Genomic DNA, 20371 nt, shown 5'->3' with positions numbered 1-20371 from the left:
GGGGGTCGTGGTAGGGGCAGTGGTAGTGATAGGGGTTGTGGTAGGGGCAGTGGTAGTGGTAGGGGTAGTGGTAGGGGCAGTGGTAGTGGTAGGGGCAGTGGTAGTGATAGGGGTCGTGATAGGGGCAGTGGTAGTGATAGGGGTAGGGGCAGTGGTAGTGATGGGGGTCGTGGTAGTGGTAGGGGTAGTGATAGGGGTCGTGTACCGTCCCTGGTTCTTGGTGGGCCGTGGATCTTTGCGGACGCCGTCGCCCCAACTGCGCTCCGTGACGCACGTGACCACGCACGGCGTTCCGACAACCTCTGCCCCCTCCCTGCCCCCTCCCCTGCCCCCTCCTCTTGAGTTGCGAGCCCTGGAGTTGTAAACCCCACGGCGTCGTCGTCGTCGTCTTAGCGAGGAGCTTCGCAGATGAACTTTACACGGGCGCCCAAAGCAAAAGACGAAGATCCCCCCGCGTAGCCTCTGAGCAGACTGGGGGCAAGTGTTGCTGGCGAGCGGCAGCAGCCACGGCGTCACCGTCGCTGTGGCACACGACGTGGTGGGCGGGTGTCCAGCAACCACGCCCGGCTGTCTTTGTCTCCCCGCCCCCACCTCGCCCCCCAAGAGCGACGCTTTTATACGCCGCAGCAGCAGCAGCAGCTTACTCGGCTTGAGGCCGAGTTGACCTAGGGAGGGTGGGTGGGTGGGTGGGCAAAATCCCAGGGACCGGTTTCAGGTGATATTCGTCGCCGCGAGCTGGGTGGGGGGGTGGAATCGAACTCGGGTCGCGTGGCTGCGTACGGCGCGAAGGGAGTTTGGCGAGACTTGTCCCGGAGCGCTCCCCCCCCCTTGTCAGCGGCTGCTGCTGCTGCGGGGTGTTGCACGCACAGCTCTTGGGGGGGGCACGTGGACCCGCGGGGAGGATCGGGCAAAGGCGGCTCAGACGCCTCCTCCGCCGCCGCCGCCCTCTTCAGGGCGAAGAGGCCACGTGCGTTGTAAAGTCGTTTCTTTTTTTTATTAATCTGCGTCATTAAATCGCTCCGGGAGGGTGTGGGAGTGAGGGAAGGGAGGGAGGGGGACCGGGGGGAGGGAATGGACGGGTGACATTGCCTCAATAACCAAAGTACAGGTTGAGTTAACTTTTTTACGTACACACGAATGTGTGAGTGTGTGTGTATGTTTGGGTGTGTGTTTGTGTGTGTGTGTTTGTGTGTGTTTGTGTGTTTGTGTGTGTTTGTGTGTTTGGGTGTGTGTGTGTGTTTGTGTGTGTGTGTTTGTGTGTGTGTTTGTGCGTGTGTGTTTGTGCGTGTGTGTTTGTGGGTGTGTTTGTGGGTGTGTGTGTGTGTTTGTGGGTGTGTTTTGTGTGTGTGTGTTTGTGTGTGTGTGTTTGGGTGTGTTTGTGTGTGTGTGTTCGTGTGTGTGTTTGTGTGTGTGTGTGTGTTTGTGTGTGTGTGTTTGTGTGTGTGTGTTTGGGTGTGTGTTTTTGTGTGTGTGTGTGTGTGTTTGGGTGTGTGTTTTTATGTGTGTGTGTTTGTGTGTGTGTGTGTGTTTGGGTGTGTGTGTTTGTGTGTGTTTGGGTGTGTGTGTGTTTGCGTGTGTGTTTGCGTGTGTGTGGGTGTGTGTGTTTGGGTGTGTGTGTTTGGGTGTGTGTGTTTGGGTGTGTGTGTGTTTGGGTGTGTGTGTGTTTGCGTGTGGGTGTGTGTTTGCGTGTGGGTGTGTGTTTGCGTGTGGGTGTGTGTTTGCGTGTGGGTGTGTGTTTGCGTGTGGGTGTGTGTTTGCGTGTGTGTTTGCGTGTGTGTGTGTTTGCGTGTGTGTGTGTGTTTGCGTGTGTGTGTGTTTGCGTGTGTGTGTGTGTTTGCGTGTGTGTGTGTGTTTGCGTGTGTGTGTGTGTTTGCGTGTGTGTGTGTGTGTTTTGTGTGTGTGTGTTTTGTGTGTGTGTGTTTGGGTGCGGATTTGTGGTGCAGCGGGGTTGTCGCGCTGCGCTGCGAACTCGGCGACCCCGACACCGGTGACGAATATCCGAACCGGTGCCTGTGCCTCCCCTCATGAGTCCCCGGTGCGTTGCGGAGAAGACACCGCCCCTGGGGAGACAAAGGCGGCCCCGGGCGTGGTGTTGGCCACCCCGCACCCCCCTTTTGTGTGCCGCAGTGCCGCCGCCACCGCCGCCCGCTAACGCCACTTGCCCCGACGGGCTGTGAAGGCTACGCGAGGTGGGGGGGGATCTTTGGCTTTGTTTGGAGAGGCGGCATAGCCGGGGGTGGGGGGGGGTGGAAGTGGGGTGACGTCACGCGGGGACACTCGTGCGCAGCGCAGCGAGGCGAAAATATTTTTCTGCCAGGGGTCGAGCAACCCCCCACCTCCCCTCCCCCCCAGAATCGTGTTATTTTAAAAAGCACATATAGGGCAAAGATCTGCTTCAGAGGCGCCACGGTGGCTAGGAGAAGTTAACTACCTCGCCTGGTACACAGGAGAGGTCGTGGGTTCGATCCCGACCCTGACGCCTGCCGCTGTATATTTGGAGTTTGCGGTGTGTCTCTCTCCTCCCTCTCTCTCTCTGTCCGTGGTCGCGTGGATTATTCTCCGGGTCCTCCGGGTTTTTTTCCCTGCACGTTCAGAATCGTTTGTGGCTACTGGCTATAAATGTCCACGCGATGATGATGATGAAGCCACTTGGTTGAGCTGTCATTTGGCTTAGTGGTGCCTTTTCTGGTAAAAAAAATAATTAACAAAAAGAAAGAAGTAGGCACTTGAGTGTCCATATGCAGGGCGGTCCAGATGTCTTGTGGATCCCCCATTTAATTCTCCAAAGCGCGTTGTATTTTTTTTTAACCTGGCAAGATAAAATAGTTCAATCTTGATTTGAAGCTTTCGTGACTGCCTGCAGGGATCCATACTCTTTGATCCTTTCGGTGAAGTCCACGTAGTGGGTAGCAAATAAATCAAATGAAATATTTCCACCTACGTGACTTTACCGAAAGTACCAGAGAGTATAAAATAGTTCCTTTCCCAGATGTCCCAGTTTTTCTGAACCACCCCCCCTACACTCCCCCCCCCCCCCCGTGCTCCCCGGTGGGAGGTTGGAACCGCCGCCAGCTGTGGCCGTCGTGATCTCGCACCACGAGCGACGAGCTGGCAGCCGCTGCGGTCGACCTCCTCCTTTGGGCCTCACGTCCCGCAATGGGACGATGAAGGCGACTAAACGAAACGAAACTAACCAAACTAAAGTAAACTATACTAAACAAACTACACTAACTAAACTAAAGTAAACTATACTAAACACACTACACTAACCAATCTAAACTAAGTAAACTATACTAAACAAACTACACTCACCAATCTAAACTAAAGTAAACTATACTAAACAAACTACACTCACCAATCTAAACTAAAGTAAACTATACTAAACAAACTACACTCACCAATCTAAAATAAAGTCAACTATACTAAACAAACTACACTAACTAATCTAAACTAAAGTAAACTATACTAAACAAACTACACTAACTAAACTAAAGTAAACTATACTAAACACACTACACTAACCAATCTAAACTAAGTAAACTATACTAAACAAACTACACTAACCAATCTAATCTAAAGTAAACTATACTAAACACACTACACTCACCAATCTAAACTAAAGTAAACTATACTAAACAAACTACACTCACCAATCTAAACTAAGTAAACTATACTAAACAAACTACACTAACCAATCTAAACTAAAGTAAACTATACTAAACAAACTACACTAACCAATCTAAACTATACTAAACAAACTACACTCACCAATCTAAACTAAACTATACTAAACAAACTACACTCACCAATCTTAACTAAAGTAAACTATACTAAACAAACTACACTCACCAATCTAAACTATACTAAACAAACTACACTCACCAATCTAAACTAAACTATACTAAAGAAACTACACTCACCAATCTAAACTAAAGTAAACTATACTAAACAAACTACAGTAACCAATCTAAACTAAAGTAAACTATACTAAACAAACTACACTCACCAATCTAAAGTAAACTATACTAAACAAACTACACTCACCAATCTAAACTAAAGTAAACTATACTAAACAAACTACACTAACCAATCTAAACTAAAGTAAACTATACTAAACAAACTACACTAACCAATCTAAACTAAACTATATTAAACAAACTACACTAACCAATCTTAACTAAAGTAAACTATACTAAACAAACTACACTCACCAATCTAAACTCTACTAAACAAACTACACTAACCGACGCTCCCCGTCTCCCGCCCTCTCCGCAGGCCGCCCCTCCTCCAAGCTCCGCCCATCCCCAGGTGGCCATGTTCTGCGGGAAGCTGAACATGCACCTGGACCTGCGCACGGGCGTCTGGGAGCCCGACCCATCCGGTACCACGTCCTGCCTGAGCAGCAGCCACGACATCCTCAAGTACTGCCAGCAGGCAAGCAGCAGCCCCTTACCCCCCCCCTTACCCCCCACACGTCTCTCTCCCCCCCCTTACCCCCCTTACCCCCCTTACCCTCCATGCGTCTCTCCTCCCCCCCTTACACCCCACGCGTCTCTCCCCCCCCCCTTACCCCCCACACGTCTCTCCTCCCCCCCTTACCCCCCACACGTCTCTCCCCCCCCCCCTTACCCCCCTTACCCCCCCTTACCCCCCTTACCCCCCCTTAACCCCCACACATCTCTCCCCTCCCCTTACCCCCCCTTACCCCCCACACGTCTCTCCCCCCCCTCTTACCCCCCCTTACCCCCCACTCGTCTTGCGGCTTCCTGTTCTGTCCGATTTGGCTCACGACGCGACCGCAGCCACCACCGTCGCGGTGGTGGCTGCGGTGGTGGCGGTGGTGGTGGTGGCTGCGGTGGTGGCGGTGGTGGTGGTGGCTGTGGTGGTGGTGGTAGTGGCTGCGGTGGTGGCTGTGGCTGCGGTGGTGGCTGCGGTGGTGGCTGCGGTGGTGGCTGCGGTGGTGGCGGTGGTGGTGGCTGTGGTTGCGGTGGTGGCGGTGATGGCTGCGGTGGTAGCGGCGGCGGCGGCGGTGCTTGCAGTTTGATTCTCTCTCTCGAGCGACCCTCACCTGCAGCAGCAGCAGCAGCTGATTAAGAAATGCATGCTCGTAATAGAGGAGGTTAGGTTTCTGCTGGCGTTCGATCGCGTGAACACGTAATTGTGCGTCGTTAACCCCGGCCACCCACGCCACCACCCGACGACGACGACCCACGGCCAGTCAGCGAGGGGTTCGTCACGTAAACAACAACGTGGCCAGTCGGCTGCTCGTTCAGCGACAACCGCTTCTGCGCTGGACAGGTCAACCCACTGCAGCCATTTGCACATTCGGGCACCGGTGAAGTTTCGCCGGTAATTACAGCCGGCGGCGGTAGCGGTCAGCGCTACGCCGCGCTACGAACCCGGCGACCCGGGTTCGATTCCCGCTCGCGGCCAACGCCGGTGACGACTGTCCGAACCGGTCCCTGGGCTTTCCTCCCCCAGGTCGACTCGGCCTCAAATGAGTTGCCCGGCACGACGTGCTGTCACCATCGCCGCTGGGTGACGCTGGCCACCCACCCCCCCTTCGTGCGTGACGCCCCGGCCTTCGTAGGGCGCTGCTGCTCCGCTACCGGCACTTGCCCAGGCTACACGGGGGATCTTTGCCTTTGTGCGCTCGTGCAGGTGTACCCGGACTTGCGGGTGACGGGCGTTGAAGAGGCGACGCAGGCCGTGTCGGTGGACAACTGGTGCAGGAGGGGCAAGGCTCGCTGCCACGCCAACTCGCACATCGTGCTGCCCTACCACTGCCTGGGTGCGGCCCGCGGGGAGGGGAATGGGGAGGGAGAGGGAAGGGGGAGGGAGGGGATGGGGGGAGGGAGAGGGAGGGGGGAGGGGATGAGGGGGAGGGAGAGGGGGGAGGGAGGGGATGGGGGGGAGGGAGGGGGGAGGGAGGGGATGGGGGGGAGAGAGGGAAGGAGGAGGAAGGAGGCAAGGAGGGAGGAGGGGGAAGGAGGGAGGGAGGTGGGAATGAGGGAGGGAGGGGGGGGAATGAGGGAGGGAGGGAGGGGGAAGGAGGGGGTTGTTTAACGTCTACATTACCTATGGGTGTCTGTGTGGGCACCTATGGCATTTTGTGTGTGAGTGGTTTTCTGCGTGAGTGGTTTTCTGTGTGAGTGGTTTTCTGCGTGAGTGGTTTTCTGTGTGACTGGTTTTCTGTGTGACTGGTTTTCTGCGTGAGTGGTTTTCTGCGTGAGTGGTTTTCTGCGTGAGTGGTTTTCTGCGTGAGTGGTTTTCTGCGTGAGTGGTTTTCTGCGTGAGTGGTTTTCTGCGTGAGTGGTTTTCTGCGTGAGTGGTTTTCTGCGTGAGTGGTTTTCTGCGTGAGTGGTTTTCTGCGTGAGTGGTTTTCTGCGTGAGTGGTTTTCTGCGTGACTGGTTTTCTGTGTGACTGGTTTTTCTGTGTGACTGGTTTTCTGTGTGACTGGTTTTCTGTGTGAGTGGTTTTGTGTGTGAGTGGTTTTCTGTGTGAGTGGTTTTCTGTGTGAGTGGTTTTCTGTGTGAGTGGTTTTCTGTGTGAGTGGTTTTCTGTGTGAGTGGTTTTCTGCGTGAGTGGTTTTCTGCGTGAGTGGTTTTCTGCGTGAGTGGTTTTCTGCGTGAGTGGTTTCTGCGTGAGTGGTTTTCTGCGTGAGTGGTTTTCTGCGTGAGTGGTTTTCTGCGTGAGTGGTTTTCTGCGTGAGTGGTTTTCTGCGTGAGTGGTTTTCTGCGTGAGTGGTTTTCTGCGTGAGTGGTTTTCTGCGTGAGTGGTGTTCTGCGTGAGTGGTTTTCTGCGTGAGTGGTTTTCTGCGTGAGTGGTTTTCTGCGTGAGTGGTTTTCTGCGTGAGTGGTTTTCTGCGTGAGTGGTTTTCTGCGTGAGTGGTTTTCTGCGTGAGTGGTTTTCTGCGTGAGTGGTTTTCTGCGTGAGTGGTTTTCTGCGTGAGTGGTTTTCTGCGTGAGTGGTTTTCTGCGTGAGTGGTTTTCTGCGTGAGTGGTTTTCTGCGTGAGTGAGTTTTCTGCGTGAGTGGTTTTCTGCGTGAGTGGTTTTCTGCGTGACTGGTTTTCTGCGTGAGTGGTTTTCTGCGTGAGTGGTTTTTCTGCGTGAGTGGTTTTCTGCGTGAGGGTTTTCTGCGTGAGTGGTTTTCTGCGTGAGTGGTTTTCTGCGTGAGTGGTTTTCTGCGTGAGTGGGTTTTCTGCGTGAGTGGTTTTCTGCGTGAGTGGTTTTCTGCGTGAGTGGTTTTCTGCGTGAGTGGTTTTCTGCGTGAGTGGTTTTCTGCGAGAGTGGTTTTCTGCGAGAGTGGTTTTCTGCGAGAGTGGTTTTCTGCGAGAGTGGTTTTCTGCGAGAGTGGTTTTCTGCGAGAGTGGTTTTCTGCGAGAGTGGTTTTCTGCGAGAGTGGTTTTCTGCGAGAGTGGTTTTCTGCGAGAGTGGTTTTCTGCGAGAGTGGTTTTCTGCGAGAGTGGTTTTCTGCGAGAGTGGTTTTCTGCGAGAGTGGTTTTCTGCGAGAGTGGTTTTCTGCGAGAGTGGTTTTCTGCGAGAGTGGTTTTCTGCGAGAGTGGTTTTCTGCGTGAGCCTATGGGTATCTCCGTGTAAAGCCTAGGGCAGTGGAGTGAGATGAGAGGGTAGAGGCAGGAGAGAGCGTGGAGGGGAGTGGAGTGAGATGAGAGGCAGGAGAGAGCTTGGAAGGGAGTGGGGTGAGATGAGTTTGAGGGCAAGGAGCTCTCCAATGACGCGGGCTCCTCTCTCCGGCCTGGCGGCGCGTGCAGTTGAGGTGGAGCAGGAGGTGGACATGGAGGAGGCCACCGTGACCGATGGCGACGCTCACTCGCAGCTGGCGACTGCGTCCAGATGGGTCAGATGAAGTTGGACGAGTGTCACCCGGCCAGGTTCTGGAAGCGTCTTGCTCGCCAGGTGCCCCACACCACCACCCTCCTGTTCCTAGCTGTGTCTGTGCGTCTCTCTCCCCGTGTCTCTCTCCCCGTGTCTCTCTGCCTGTGTCTCTCTGCCTGTGTCTCTCTGCCCGTGTCTCTCTCTGCCTGTGTCTCTCTGCCTGTGTCTCTCTCTCCCGTGTCTCTCTCTGCCTGTGTCTTTCTCTCCCCGTGTCTCTCTCCCGTGTCTCTATCTCCCCGTGTCTCTCTCCCGTGTCTCTCTCTCCCGTGTCTCTCTCTCTCCCCGTGTCTCTCTCTGCCCGTGTCTCTCTCTCCGTGTCTCTCTGCCTGTGTCTCCTCTGCCTGTGTCTCTCTGCCCGTGTCTCTCTCTGCCTGTGTCTCTCTGCCTGTGTCTCTCTCTCCCCGTGTCTCTCTCTGCCTGTGTCTCTCTCTCCCCGTGTCTCTCTCCCCGTGTCTCTCTGCCTGTGTCTCTCTCCCCGTGTCTCTCTCCCCGTGTCTCTCTGCCCGTGTCTCTCTGCCTGTGTCTCTCTCTCCCCGTGTCTCTCTCTCCCCGTGTCTCTCTCTGCCCGTGTCTCTCTCTGCCCGTGTCTCTCTCTGCCCGTGTCCTCTCTCCCCGTGTCTCTCTGCCCGTGTCTCTCTCCCCGTGTCTCTTTCTCTGTGTCTCTCCCCGCGTCTCTCTCCCCGTGTCTCTCTCTGCCCGTGTCTCTCTCTGCCCGTGTCTCTCTCTGCCCGTGTCTCTCCCCGCGTCTCTCTCCCCCGCGTCTCTCTCTGCCCGTGTCTCTCTCTGCCCGTGTCTCTCTCTCCCCGTGTCTCTCTCTGCCCGTGTCTCTCTGCCCGTGTCTCTCTGCCTGTGTCTCTCTCTGCCCGTGTCTCTCTCTCCCCGTGTCTCTCTCTCCCCGTGTCTCTCTCTCCCCGTGTCTCTCTGCCCGTGTCTCTCTGCCCGTGTCTCTCTCTCCCCGTGTCTCTCTCTCCCCGTGTCTCTCTCCCCGTGTCTCTCTCTCCCCGTGTCTCTCTCCCGTGTCCCTCTCTCCCGTGTCTCTCTCTCCCCGTGTCTCTCTCTCCCCGTGTCTCTCTGCCCGTGTCTCTCTGCCTGTGTCTCTCTGCCCGTGTCTCTCTCTGCCTGTGTCTCTCTGCCTGTGTCTCTCTCTCCCCGTGTCTCTCTCTGCCTGTGTCTCTCTCTCCCCGTGTCTCTCTCCCCGTGTCTCTCTCCCCGTGTCTCTCTGCCTGTGTCTCTCTCCCCGTGTCTCTCTGCCCGTGTCTCTCTGCCCGTGTCTCTCTCTGCCCGTGTCTCTCTGCCCGTGTCTCTCTCCCCGTGTCTCTTTCTCCGTGTCTCTCCCCGCGTCTCTCTCCCCGCATCTCTCCCCCCGTGTCTCTCTCTGCCCGTGTCTCTCTCTGCCCGTGTCTCTCTCTTCCCGTGTCTCTCTCTGCCCGTGTCTCTCTGCCTGTGTCTCTCTCTCCCCGTGTCTCTCTCTCCCCGTGTCTCTCTCTCCCCGTGTCTCTCTCTCCCCGTGTATCTCTCTCCCCGTGTCTCTCTGCCCGTGTCTCTCTGCCCGTGTCTCTCTCTCCCCGTGTCTCTCTCTCCCCGTGTCTCTCTCCCCGTGTCTCTCTCTCCCCGTGTCTCTCTCTCCCCGTGTCTCTTTCTCCCGTGTCTCTCTCTCCCGTGTCTCTCTCTCCCCGTGTCTCTCTCTCCCCGTGTCTCTCTCTCCCCGTGTCTCTCTGCCCGTGTCTCTCTGCCTGTGTCTCTCTCTCCGTGTCTCTCCCCGCGTCTCTCCCCGCGTCTCTCTCCCCGGGTCTCTCTCTGCCCGTGTCTCTCTCTGCCCGTGTCTCTCTCTGCCCGTGTCTCTCTCTGCCCGTGTCTCTCTCTGCCCGTGTCTCTCTCTGCCGTGTCTCTCTCTGCCCGTGTCTCTCTGCCCGTGTCTCTCTACCCGTGTCTCCCTGTCCCTGTTTCTTTGCCCATGTCTCCCTGTCCCTGTTTCTCTGACCGTGTCTCTCTCTGCCCGTGTCCCTCTCTCCCCGTGTCCCTCTCTCCCGTGTCTCTCTCTGCCCGTGTCTCTCTCTGCCCGTGTCTCTCTCTGCCCGTGTCTCTCTCTGCCCGTGTCTCTCTGCCCGTGTCTCTCTACCCGTGTCTCCCTGTCCCTGTTTCTCTGCCCGTGTCTCTCTCTGCCCGTGTCTCTCTCTCCCCGTGTCTCTCTCTCCCCGTGTCTCTCTCTGCCCGTGTCTCTCTCTCCCCGTGTCTCTCTCTGCCCGTGTCTCTCTCTGCCCGTGTCTCTCTCTGCCCGTGTCTCTCTCTGCCCGTGTCTCTCTCTGCCCGTGTCTCTCTCTGCCCGTGTCTCTCTCTGCCCGTGTCTCTCTCTCCCCGTGTCTCTCTCTCCCCGTGTCTCTCTCTCCCCGTGTCTCTCTCCGCCCGTGTCTCTCTCTGCCCGTGTCTCCCTCTGCCCGTGTCTCTCTCTGCCCGTGTCTCTCTCCCCGTGTCTCTTTCCCCGTGTCTCTCTCTCCCCGTATCTCTCTCTGCCCGTGTCTCTCTCTGCCCGTGTCTCTCTCTGCCCGTGTCTCTCTCTGCCCGTGTCTCTCTCTGCCCGCGTCTCTCTCTGCCCGCGTCTCTCTCTGCCCGTGTCTCTCTCTGCCCGCGTCTCTCTCTGCCCGCGTCTCTCTCTGCCCGCGTCTCTCTCTGCCCGCGTCTCTCTCTGCCCGCGTCTCTCTCTCCCCGTGTCTCTCTCTGCCCGTGTCTCTCTCTGCCCGTGTCTCTCTCTCTCCGTGTCTCTCTCCGCCCGTGTCTCTCTCTCCCCGTGTCTCTCTCCGCCCGTGTCTCTCTCTCCCCGTGTCTCTCTGCCCGTGTCTCTCTCCGCCCGTGTCTCTCTCCCCGTGTCTCTCTCTGCCTGTGTCTCTCTCTGCCCGTGTCTCCACGTAACTCCCCCCGCACGCGGCTCCCCTCCCCCCCCCGCACCCAGATGTGCCTGGAGTACACCCTGTGGGACTACACCCCCAGAAGGCCGTGCGGCCGCGGACGGCTTCCGCGGCATACGCTACACGTGCTGCCCGTCCCCCGCCGGCGGCTCGGAGGAGACGCGCTCGCGGGAAGTCTCCTCCTACGACGACTACGACGATGATGACGTCGACGACGTCCAGGAGGAGGTGGTGGCGGCGGAAGAGGAGGATGAGGAGGTCCCTGAGGTAGAGGAGGAGGTCGTCCCTGAGGAGGAGGAGGAGGAGGAGGATGAAGACGTGGTGGAGGATGAGGAGGAGGTCGACGCTCCTGAAGAGGAATTTTCCCAGGACGAGGTGGAGGACGAGGTGGAGGAGGAGGAGCAGGAGGAGCAGCAGGAGGAGGAGGAGGGGGTACGATTTGAGAAATGACGAGGACGAGGCTGCGGACAAGCCCCAGAGGAGCCCTTACGAGGACGACCTGGAGCTGTGGTTCGACATGAACGACGCGCAGTCCAGGTGGGTTCTGCCCGCATGCCCCCCCCCACCCCCCCCACCACCACCCCCGCACCACCCCCCCACCACCCCCCAGCGACAGAAGAGTGACAGGGAGGTGGCTGCATGCCAATGAGCGAGCGACTTGGAGAGTGATTCAGTGACTGAAGTTCACGGGCAGAGTAACCACGGCAGCAGCAGCAGCAGCAGCGATAGAAGGCTGACGAGCGGGTGACTGACCGCGGGTGACGATGGTGGCGTGGGTCCCACCAGCGAGCGGTGGCGGTAGCGGTCGGCGCCACGCCGCTCGGCGAACCCGGGTTCGATTCCCGCTCACGGCCAGCACCGGCGCACGGTTATCTCAACCGGTGCCGGACCCTACCCTAGGTCGACTCGGCCTCAAATAAGTACCCGGCGCGGCGTGCGGTAAACATCGCCACCCGGGGAGACAAAGGCGGCCGGGCGCGGCGTGGTTGCTGGCCATCCGCCGCGTCGTCGCTGCTGCTCGCCCGACGGCACGTTCCGCGACGGTCCGTGACGGGCGGCACGGGGTTGGGGGGAGCGACCTTTGTCTCTGTTGGGTGCGGGTAACCCACCAGCGAGGAGGCCGACACGGACGCGGCCGCGCCCGTCGGGGAGGACCACACGGACGAAGACTACCCGGCCGTCGTCGAGGGCGACGGCGACGACGACGACGAGGGGGAGGAGGAGGAGTCTGACTACGAGACGCAGGAGGGGAGCGACCCCGGCACGGACGACTACAACGTGGAGTACGACTGGCCCAGCGCACCCGGGCACAGCGACTATGAGGATCGGGAGGCGGAGGAGGAGGAGGCGGAGGAGGAGGCCGGTGAGGCTTCCGAGTGCCGCTCGCTAATTCCCACGCCGTGTCAACGCGTCACGGTTTTCTCCCCTCGTCTTGTATACGGGGAAACCGAGTTCTCAGGGTCCACACGGCGTTTCAGTGGCGGGCAAAAAATATTTAGATTTGTCTATTTGTGATGATGATGGGACTTTTGGGATGAACGTTGAGATTTATAAGGGGGCACGGGGTGACCAATGAGGTATAAGGTAGGGGCAGTGGTCAGGGGTTGACAGGGATGGGGTTCCAAGCCCCTCCACCCCCCCCGGTTTGGGGAGAGTTGAATGGACGCGGCGTGGGGCCGACTTTCCTGGCACGTCGTTCGCTGCGGGTGAAACACCGCGGGCCACGACATTGTCAGTGGTTGCGGGGAGCGCGGTGTTTGTGTGCGCGTGCGTGTGTGTGTGTGTGCGTGTGTGTGCGTGTGTGTGCGTGTGTGTGCGCGTGTGTGCGCGTGTGTGCGCGTGTGTGTGCGTGTGTGTGCGTGTATGTATGCGAGAACATCTGCTGGACTACATAGTGACGGACCAGCGGATGCGAGCCCATGTCCTTGACACCAGGACCTACCGTGGAGCTGATCTGCCCTCTGACCATCGACTAGTCATCTGTAAGATGCGCCTGCCATTCTTTCACTCCGGTGGTGGGTGTACACCCAGGACCCCATTCCAACCTAAAGTGGCCTGGTCTCAGTTATCTGATGAAAGTTGCAAGCTAGAATTTAATCATCTCTTGCGGCTGGGGTTGGCATTGTCCCCCACTCCTCCTGATGTCGAGGGTAAATGGGCGAGGTTTAGGACTATGACTCATGCAGCTGCAATGGCTGCTTTGGGTACGCGGTCCAGACCTCCTCGGAGACCCTGGCTGACAGGTGAGGTGTTCAGGATGGTTGAGAAAAAGCGACAGGCCCATTGTCATCGGCTACAGGATCCCACGTCAGAGAATGAGGAGGCTTACAGCAGCCTTCGCTCGGAGGTTCGGAGAGCTATGAGGCGCTGCAAGGATGGGTGGTGGTCGCGGGTTGCTGAGGAGATGGAGTCTGCCTCAGTGGCCCGTGATCACAAATCTCTATTTAAATCCATCAAAAAGTAACCTGCAGCGCCACCCCTATTACCATCATTAGGGGAAAAAACGGTTATCCAATCTCCGACCCCCAGGAACAGGTTTGCAGATTTGCTGAGCATCTCTGTGAGTTCCTGGGGGAGGGGAAATCCTTCAGCCAGGAAAACATCGTGGCACAAAGTGGGGATGTACCTGCTGAGGCTGCAGTGCCTCAAATATTGGAAGAAATCACCCCCTGTGAGTGGCTGGCTGAGGTGCCATCTGTTGAGGAAGTACTGAAGGCGATCCGGAGTCTGAGACCAGGAAAGGCACCGGGTAGAGACGATCTCCCAAGCGAAATGCTGAGGGAGGGTGGCATTTGTGCACAGACTACCCTATATGACATCATAACAACAATCTGGACCACTGGACTGGTTCCGCAGGATTGGAAGGATGCCCTGGTGGTCCCCCTCTTTAAGAAGGGGGACCGCACAGACTGTAACAACTACAGGGGCATCTCACTCCTCAGTGTGCCGGGAAAGGTCCTGGCAAGGGTTATTCAACATCGCCTTGCCAGGCACGCTGAGGAGAGGCTTGCGGAGCCCCAATGCGGTTTCAGGAAAGGGCGGTCCTGCACAGATGCCATATTTTCTGTCCGTCTGCTACAGCAGAGGTGTAGGGAATTCCAACAAGACCTACATCTCTGCTTTATTGACCTGGTCAAGGCCTGTGATACCATCAGTAGGCCTGGGCTCTGGGTTGTTCTTCGTGCTTTTGAAGTCCCTGACCCTCTGCTCACGATCATTAAGGACCTTCATGATGGTGAGTGGGCCCGGGTAAAACTACGTGGCCGGGAGTCAGAGCCATTCCCTGTACACCTTGGGGTGCGACAGGGGTGTCCTCTTGCTCCCACATTATTTAACATCTATTTTTGACCACGTAGTTTGTGAAGCCTTCAATAGCTGTACCGGGGGAGTCTCCATTTGGTACAGATATAATGGGAGGCTGATCGATGCCCAGGTGCGGTCAAGGGATGGTTCCCTATTGCTCAACCACGTTATGTATGCCAATGATTTGGTAATAGCTGCTCATTCAGAGGAGGAGTTGGAGATGCTGCTGCTGAGACTGGAGCGTGCCACTAAGAGATGGGGCCTTACCATCAGCCCCACCAAAACTAAGCACCTGCCTGGGTATTTTGTACCATCGGACACTCCACCCCTACAACTCCCAATCGGTGATGGGGTAGTTGTGGAGAGAGTGGAGAGTTTCCCATACCTGGGCAGTGTGCTTATGACCGGCTACAGTTTAACAGCAGAGGTATCACTCTGAATCAGTCGAGCGGCAATATCGTTTCATCGGTTGCGTAACGCTGTGTGGAAGCTACCTGGTCTGTCGCTCCGCACTAAGCTTCAGGTTTTTTCGGCCACGGTCATTCCCTCCCTTCTCTACGCTTGTGAAACGTGGACCCCTCTAATGGAACATCTTCGCCGGTTAGAAACATTTAAGCTAGCCTGCCTACGATCCATCCTGGGTTTAACCAGGCTGGATTGTGTGAGGAGCTCACAAATCCTTGAAAGATCTGGGCAAGGTCCCATCGGTGAGCTCCTCCGGCAGGCAAGGCTGCGTTGGCTGGGTCATGTAGCCCTGATGCCCAGCCACCGCATGTCTAAACAGCTTTTGTTCGGCCGGATCGAGGGGGCTGAACGGGCGCGGCACGGGCTAGAGAAGAGATGGAGTGATGTGGTACAGGAGGACGTGGAGCTGAGTGGACTTGCCGATGACTGGTACCAGCGGTGTCAAGATCGGCCTCTGTGGAGGAGGCTCGTGAAGGACGCTATTGGACAGTTGGAGGCAGTCGCCCTCCAACAACAACGGAGGACGGAGGAGCGACGCTCACAACAACGAGCGGAGCGCCGGGTGGCTAAGGCACAACAGGTTGGCACAGTAGGGGGCACAGCCAGTCATCTCAGTCAGTCGACCCGTGGCACCTGGGTCTGCCCCGTGACCTCCTGCCAGCGGGCGTTCGACACTTCATGTGCCCTCAATGTGCACATGGCCTGGCACAAGCGTCGTGGTGACGTCACTGCCACTTAGTGGCGAATGGCGGTTGTTGTTGTGTATTCGTGTGTGTGCGTGCGTTTGATTCGCCGCGGTATTAACCCAGGGGGTGGGTGGTGGTCGCTGGAGAGAGTCGCACCGCACGCTGCCCAACTCCGCCACCGCGGTGGTGGCTGTGGTCGCGTCGCGAGCCAAACCAGACGGGACAGGAAGCCGCGGGATGCGTGGGGGTGGGGGGGGTAGCTGGGGGGGGGTAGCTGGGGGGGTTGCGGGGGGGGAGGGCGCCCGGCCGCGACCGTGAACCTCCGGCAAAAACGTCGTCGAGGCCCAGTGACGGCGTCTGGGGCGGGATGAGGAGGTGGAGGAGGAGGTGGAGGTGGAGGAGGAGGAGGTGGAGGAGGTGGAGGAGGAGGAGGTGGAGGAGGAGGAGGTGGAGGAGGAGGAGGTGGAGGAGGAGGAGGAGGTGGAGGAGGAGGGCTCACCCCCACCCGCCCACCCCACCCACTCAGGCGAGACTGGCGCTGACGACGATAACGACGAGCAGCAGCAGCAGCAGGACGTGTTGAAGCTGTACTTCGATTCGCCGGCGGGCGACGAGCTGGAGCACGACCGCTTCCTCAAGGCCAAGGACCAGCTGGAGGTGCATCATCACCTCCGGCTCATCCAGGTAGCAGCCTCCCACCCCAGTAAACTCAAACTGTTGAGTTTTTTTAACACGGTAGGCTTTCGCGAATCAATATCATCCATAAAAAAACTTACATCCATAACAGAGGTTGTTTTGCGTTAGATCGCCTAAATATCTAAATGTGTCGTTAAAACCCGTCACCACCCGACACAGCCAACTAGCAGTAAGGGTTGTGTCACGTAAAGAGAACGTGACCAATTTTTCACTGGTACAGCACTAGTGTGTAGTGTAGTGTATAGTGTAGTGTATAGTGTAGCGTATAGTGTAGTATATAGTGTAGTGTACTAGTACAGCACTAGTGTGTAGTGTAGTGTATAGTGTAGTGTACTAGTACAGCACTAGTGTGTAGTGTAGTGTATAGTGTAGTATACTAGTATAGCACTAGTGTGTAGTGTAGTGTACTAGTACAGCACTAGTGTATAGTGTAGTATACTAGTACAGCACTAGTGTATAGTGTAGTGTATAGTGTAGTGTATAGTGTAGTATACTAGTACAGCACTAGTGTATAGTGTGGTGTATAGTGTAGTATACTAGTACAGCACTAGTGTGTAGTGTAGTGTACTCGTACAGCACTAGTGTGTAGTGTAGTGTATAGTGTAGTGTACTAGTACAGCACTAGTGTATAGTGTAGTGTATAGTGTAGTGTACTAGTACAGCACTAGTGTATAGTGTAGTGTGTAGTGTAGTATATAGTGTAGTATACTAGTACAGCACTACTGTATAGTGTAGTGTATAGTATACTAGTACAGCACTAGTGTATAGTGTAGTGTATAGTGTGGTGTGTAGTGTATAGTGTAGTATACTAGTACATCACCAGTATATAGTTTAGTGTATAGTGTGGTATATAGTGTAGTGTACTAGTACAGTACTAGTGTGTAGTGTGTAGTGTATAGTGCAGCACTAGTGTGTAGTGTATAGTGTAGTGTACAGTGTAGTGTACTAGTTCACCACAGCGGTGTGTTGGAGAGCCAAGCCACGATTGTAAATGTTGTGGCTTGGCTCTCCAACACACCGCTGTGCTGTACTAGTATACTACACTATACACTACACTATACACTACACTATACACTACACTATACACTACACTATACACTGCACTATACTATACACTCCACTATACACTACACTATACACTACACTATACACTACACTATACACTAGTGCTGTACTAGTATACTACACTATACACTACACTACACACTAGTGCTGTACTAGTATACTACACTATACACTACACTATACACTAGTGCTGTACTAGTACACTACACTATACACTACACTATACACTGCACTATACACTACACTATACACTACACTACACACTAGTGCTGTACTAGTACACTACACTATACAGTACACTATACACTACACTGTACACTATACACTACACTATACACTACACTACACACTAGTGCTGTACTAGTATACTACACTATACACTACACTATACACTACACTATACACTACTATACACTACACTATAAACTACACTGCACACGACACTACACACTAGTGCTGTACTAGTGACGAATTGCCACGTTCTGTTTACGCGACAACCCTTGCGAGTTGGCTGTGTCGGGTGGTGGAGGGTTTTAACGACACATTTGTTTATTTACGCGATCTAACCCTCCCCAACAAAAACCTCTCATGGATGTAAGTTTTTTAAAATCTTTTTTTACCAAGTAAGGCCCCCCACAGCTGCTGTATAGCTCTCTTCTTTTCACGAGCGACCTTGGCCATGGCCAATGTTGATAGCAGCTCGGCAAAGTTGTCGGCTCATCATCATCGGCATCATTGTCGCGTGGGAAATGTCGAGCAGCTGCCCAGTGCTCTGAAACGCGTGACGTGGATTTTAGACTTTGGAAGGTGACAAAAGCCGGAGGACCCCGGAGTGAACGGGCGGACGAGGAGGGGTCCTGGCTTCTACCACCGAGACCCTCGGTTCGAAGTTCAAGTTACGTTAGAGAAAAACAAAGATCCCCCGTATAGCCTCAACAGACTCTTGGGGCAGGTGCTGTTAGCGAGTAGCAGCGCCTATGAAGGCCGACACTGTGGCACACGTGGGGGTGGGTGGCCAGCGCCATGCCCGGCCGCCTTTGTCTCCCCCAGTGGCGATGTTTTCACGAACACCGCACCGGGTACTCATTAGAGGCTGAGTCGACCTAGGGGAGGCCCAGGACCGGATCAGATAATCGGGAATCGGACCCGGGTCGCCGCGTTTCGTAGCACAGCGTAGCGCTTGACCGCCGCACCGCCGCCGCTCCCCACAACGTACAAATCCTCTCCGGGTTTTACCGGATTGGAACCCGGCGCCTCGGGGCGGATGGGGCTCCACCGCTCTGACCTCCGAGCCACTGCCGGGCCACACGCCCCCGGCCAGCTCCGGCGTCGCCGCTGACTTGCCGCCTCCTCCTGTTCCTCCTTCCCCCCTCGGCAGATCATGAAGGCGTGGGAGGAAGCGAAGATCAACGCGGAGAACAGACCCAACAGTGACCGCCAGGCAGCCGCCCTCATTAAGGTAGCAGTCTACGGGTCTCTGTGTGAGTCGGTGGGTCTCTGTGTGAGTCGGTGGGTCTCTGTGTGAGTCAGTGAGTCTCTGTGTGAGTCGGTGGGTCTCTGTGTGAGTCGGTGGGTCTCTGTGTGAGTCGGTGGGTCTCTGTGTGAGTCGGTGGGTCTCTGTGTGAGTCGGTGGGTCTCTGTGTGAGTCGGTGGGTCTCTGTGTGAGTCATTGAGTGTCTGTGTGAGTCAGTGGGGACTCTGTGTGAGTCAGTGAGTCTCTGTGTGAGTCAGTGAGTCTCTGTGTGAGTCAGTGGGTTTCTGTGTGAGTCGGATGGTCTCTGTGTGAGTCATTGAGTCTTTGTGTGAGTCAGTGAGTCTCTGTGTGAGTCAGTGGGTCTCTGTGTGAGTCGGTGGGTCTCTGTGTGAGTCAGTGGGTTTCTGTGTGAGTCGGTGGGTCTCTGTGTTAGTCAGTGAGTCTCTGTGTGAGTCTACGGGTCTCTGTGTGAGTCAGTGAGTCTCTATGTGAGTCTGTGGGTCTCTGTGCGAGTCAGTGAGTCTCTTTGTGAGTCTACGGGTCTCTGTGTGAGTCGGTGGGTCTCTGTGTGAGTCGGTGGGTCTCTGTGTTAGTCAGTGAGTCTCTGTGTGAGTCGATGGGTCTCTGTGCGAGTCGTGGGTCTCTGTGTGAGTCGGTGAGTCTCTGTGTGAGTCTGTGAGGCTCTGTGTGAGTCGGTGGGTCTCTGTGTGAGTCGGTGGGTCTCCGTGTGAGTCAGTGGGTCTCTATGTGAGTCGGTGGGTCTCTGTGTGAGTCAGTAGGTCTCTGTGTGAGTCAGTGAGTCTCTGTGTGAGTCGGTGGGTCTCTGTGTGAGTCGGTGAATCTCTGTGTGAGTCGGTGGGTCTCTGTGTGAGTCGGTGGGTCTCTGTGTGAGTCATTGAGTGTCTGTGTGAGTCAGTGGGGACTCTGTGTGAGTCAGTGAGTCTCTGTGTGAGTCAGTGAGTCTCTGTGTGAGTCAGTGGGTTTCTGTGTGAGTCGGATGGTCTCTGTGTGAGTCAGTGAGTCTTTGTGTGAGTCAGTGAGTCTGTGTGAGTCAGTGGGTCTCTGTGTGAGTCGGTGGGTCTCTGCGTGAGTCAGTGGGTTTCTGTGTGAGTCGGTGGGTCTCTGTGTTAGTCAGTGAGTCTCTGTGTGAGTCTACGGGTCTCTGTGTGAGTCAGTGAGTCTCTATGTGAGTCTGTGGGTCTCTGTGTGAGTCAGTGAGTCTCTTTGTGAGTCTACGGGTCTCTGTGTGAGTCTGTGAGTCTCTGTGTGAGTCAGTGGGTCTCTGTGTGAGTCTGTGAGTCTCTGTGTGAGTCGGTGGGTCACTGTGTGAGTCGGTGGGTCTCTGTGTTAGTCAGTGAGTCTCTGTGTGAGTCGATGGGTCTCTGTGTGAGTCGTGGGTCTCTGTGTGAGTCGGTGAGTCTCTGTGTGAGTCTGTGAGGCTCTGTGTGAGTCGGTGGGTCTCTGTGTGAGTCGGTGGGTCTCTGTGTGAGTCAGTGGGTCTCTATGTGAGTCGGTGGGTCTCTGTGTGAGTCAGTAGGTCTCTGTGTGAGTCAGTGAGTCTCTGTGTGAGTCGGTGGGTCTCTGTGTGAGTCGGTGAATCTCTGTGTGAGTCGGTGGGTCTCTGTGTGAGTCGGTGGGTCTCTGTGTGAGTCGGTGGGTCTCTGTGTGAGTCGGTGGGTCTCTGTGTGAGTCTATGGGCTCTGTGTGAGTCTGTGAGTCTCTGTGTGAGTCGGTGGGTCTCAGTGTGAGTCGGTGGGTCTCTGTGTGAGTCAGTGGGTCTCTGTGTGAGTCAGTGAGTCTCTGTGTGAGTCAGTGAGTCTCTGTGTGAGTCAGTGGGTCTCTGTGTGAGTCAGTGAGTCTCTGTGTGAGTCTGTGGGTCTCT

At 55.8% G+C, this 20371-nt stretch overlaps 1 pseudogene; it reads left to right on the top strand.

The window, feature by feature from the left end:
- Positions 1 to 4246: 4246 nt before the first annotated feature.
- LOC142923372 (amyloid-beta A4 protein-like) overlaps positions 4247 to 20371 on the top strand; it is a 34622-nt pseudogene continuing 18497 nt past the window's right edge.

Source organism: Petromyzon marinus, unplaced genomic scaffold (genome assembly GCF_048934315.1).
Source record: "Petromyzon marinus isolate PM22_M1 ecotype Great Lakes invasive population unplaced genomic scaffold, UKy_Petmar_22M1.pri1.0 PM_Scaffold_467, whole genome shotgun sequence".
Lineage (NCBI taxonomy): Eukaryota > Metazoa > Chordata > Hyperoartia > Petromyzontiformes > Petromyzontidae > Petromyzon > Petromyzon marinus.
This window is presented reverse-complemented; position numbering and strand designations above follow the sequence as displayed.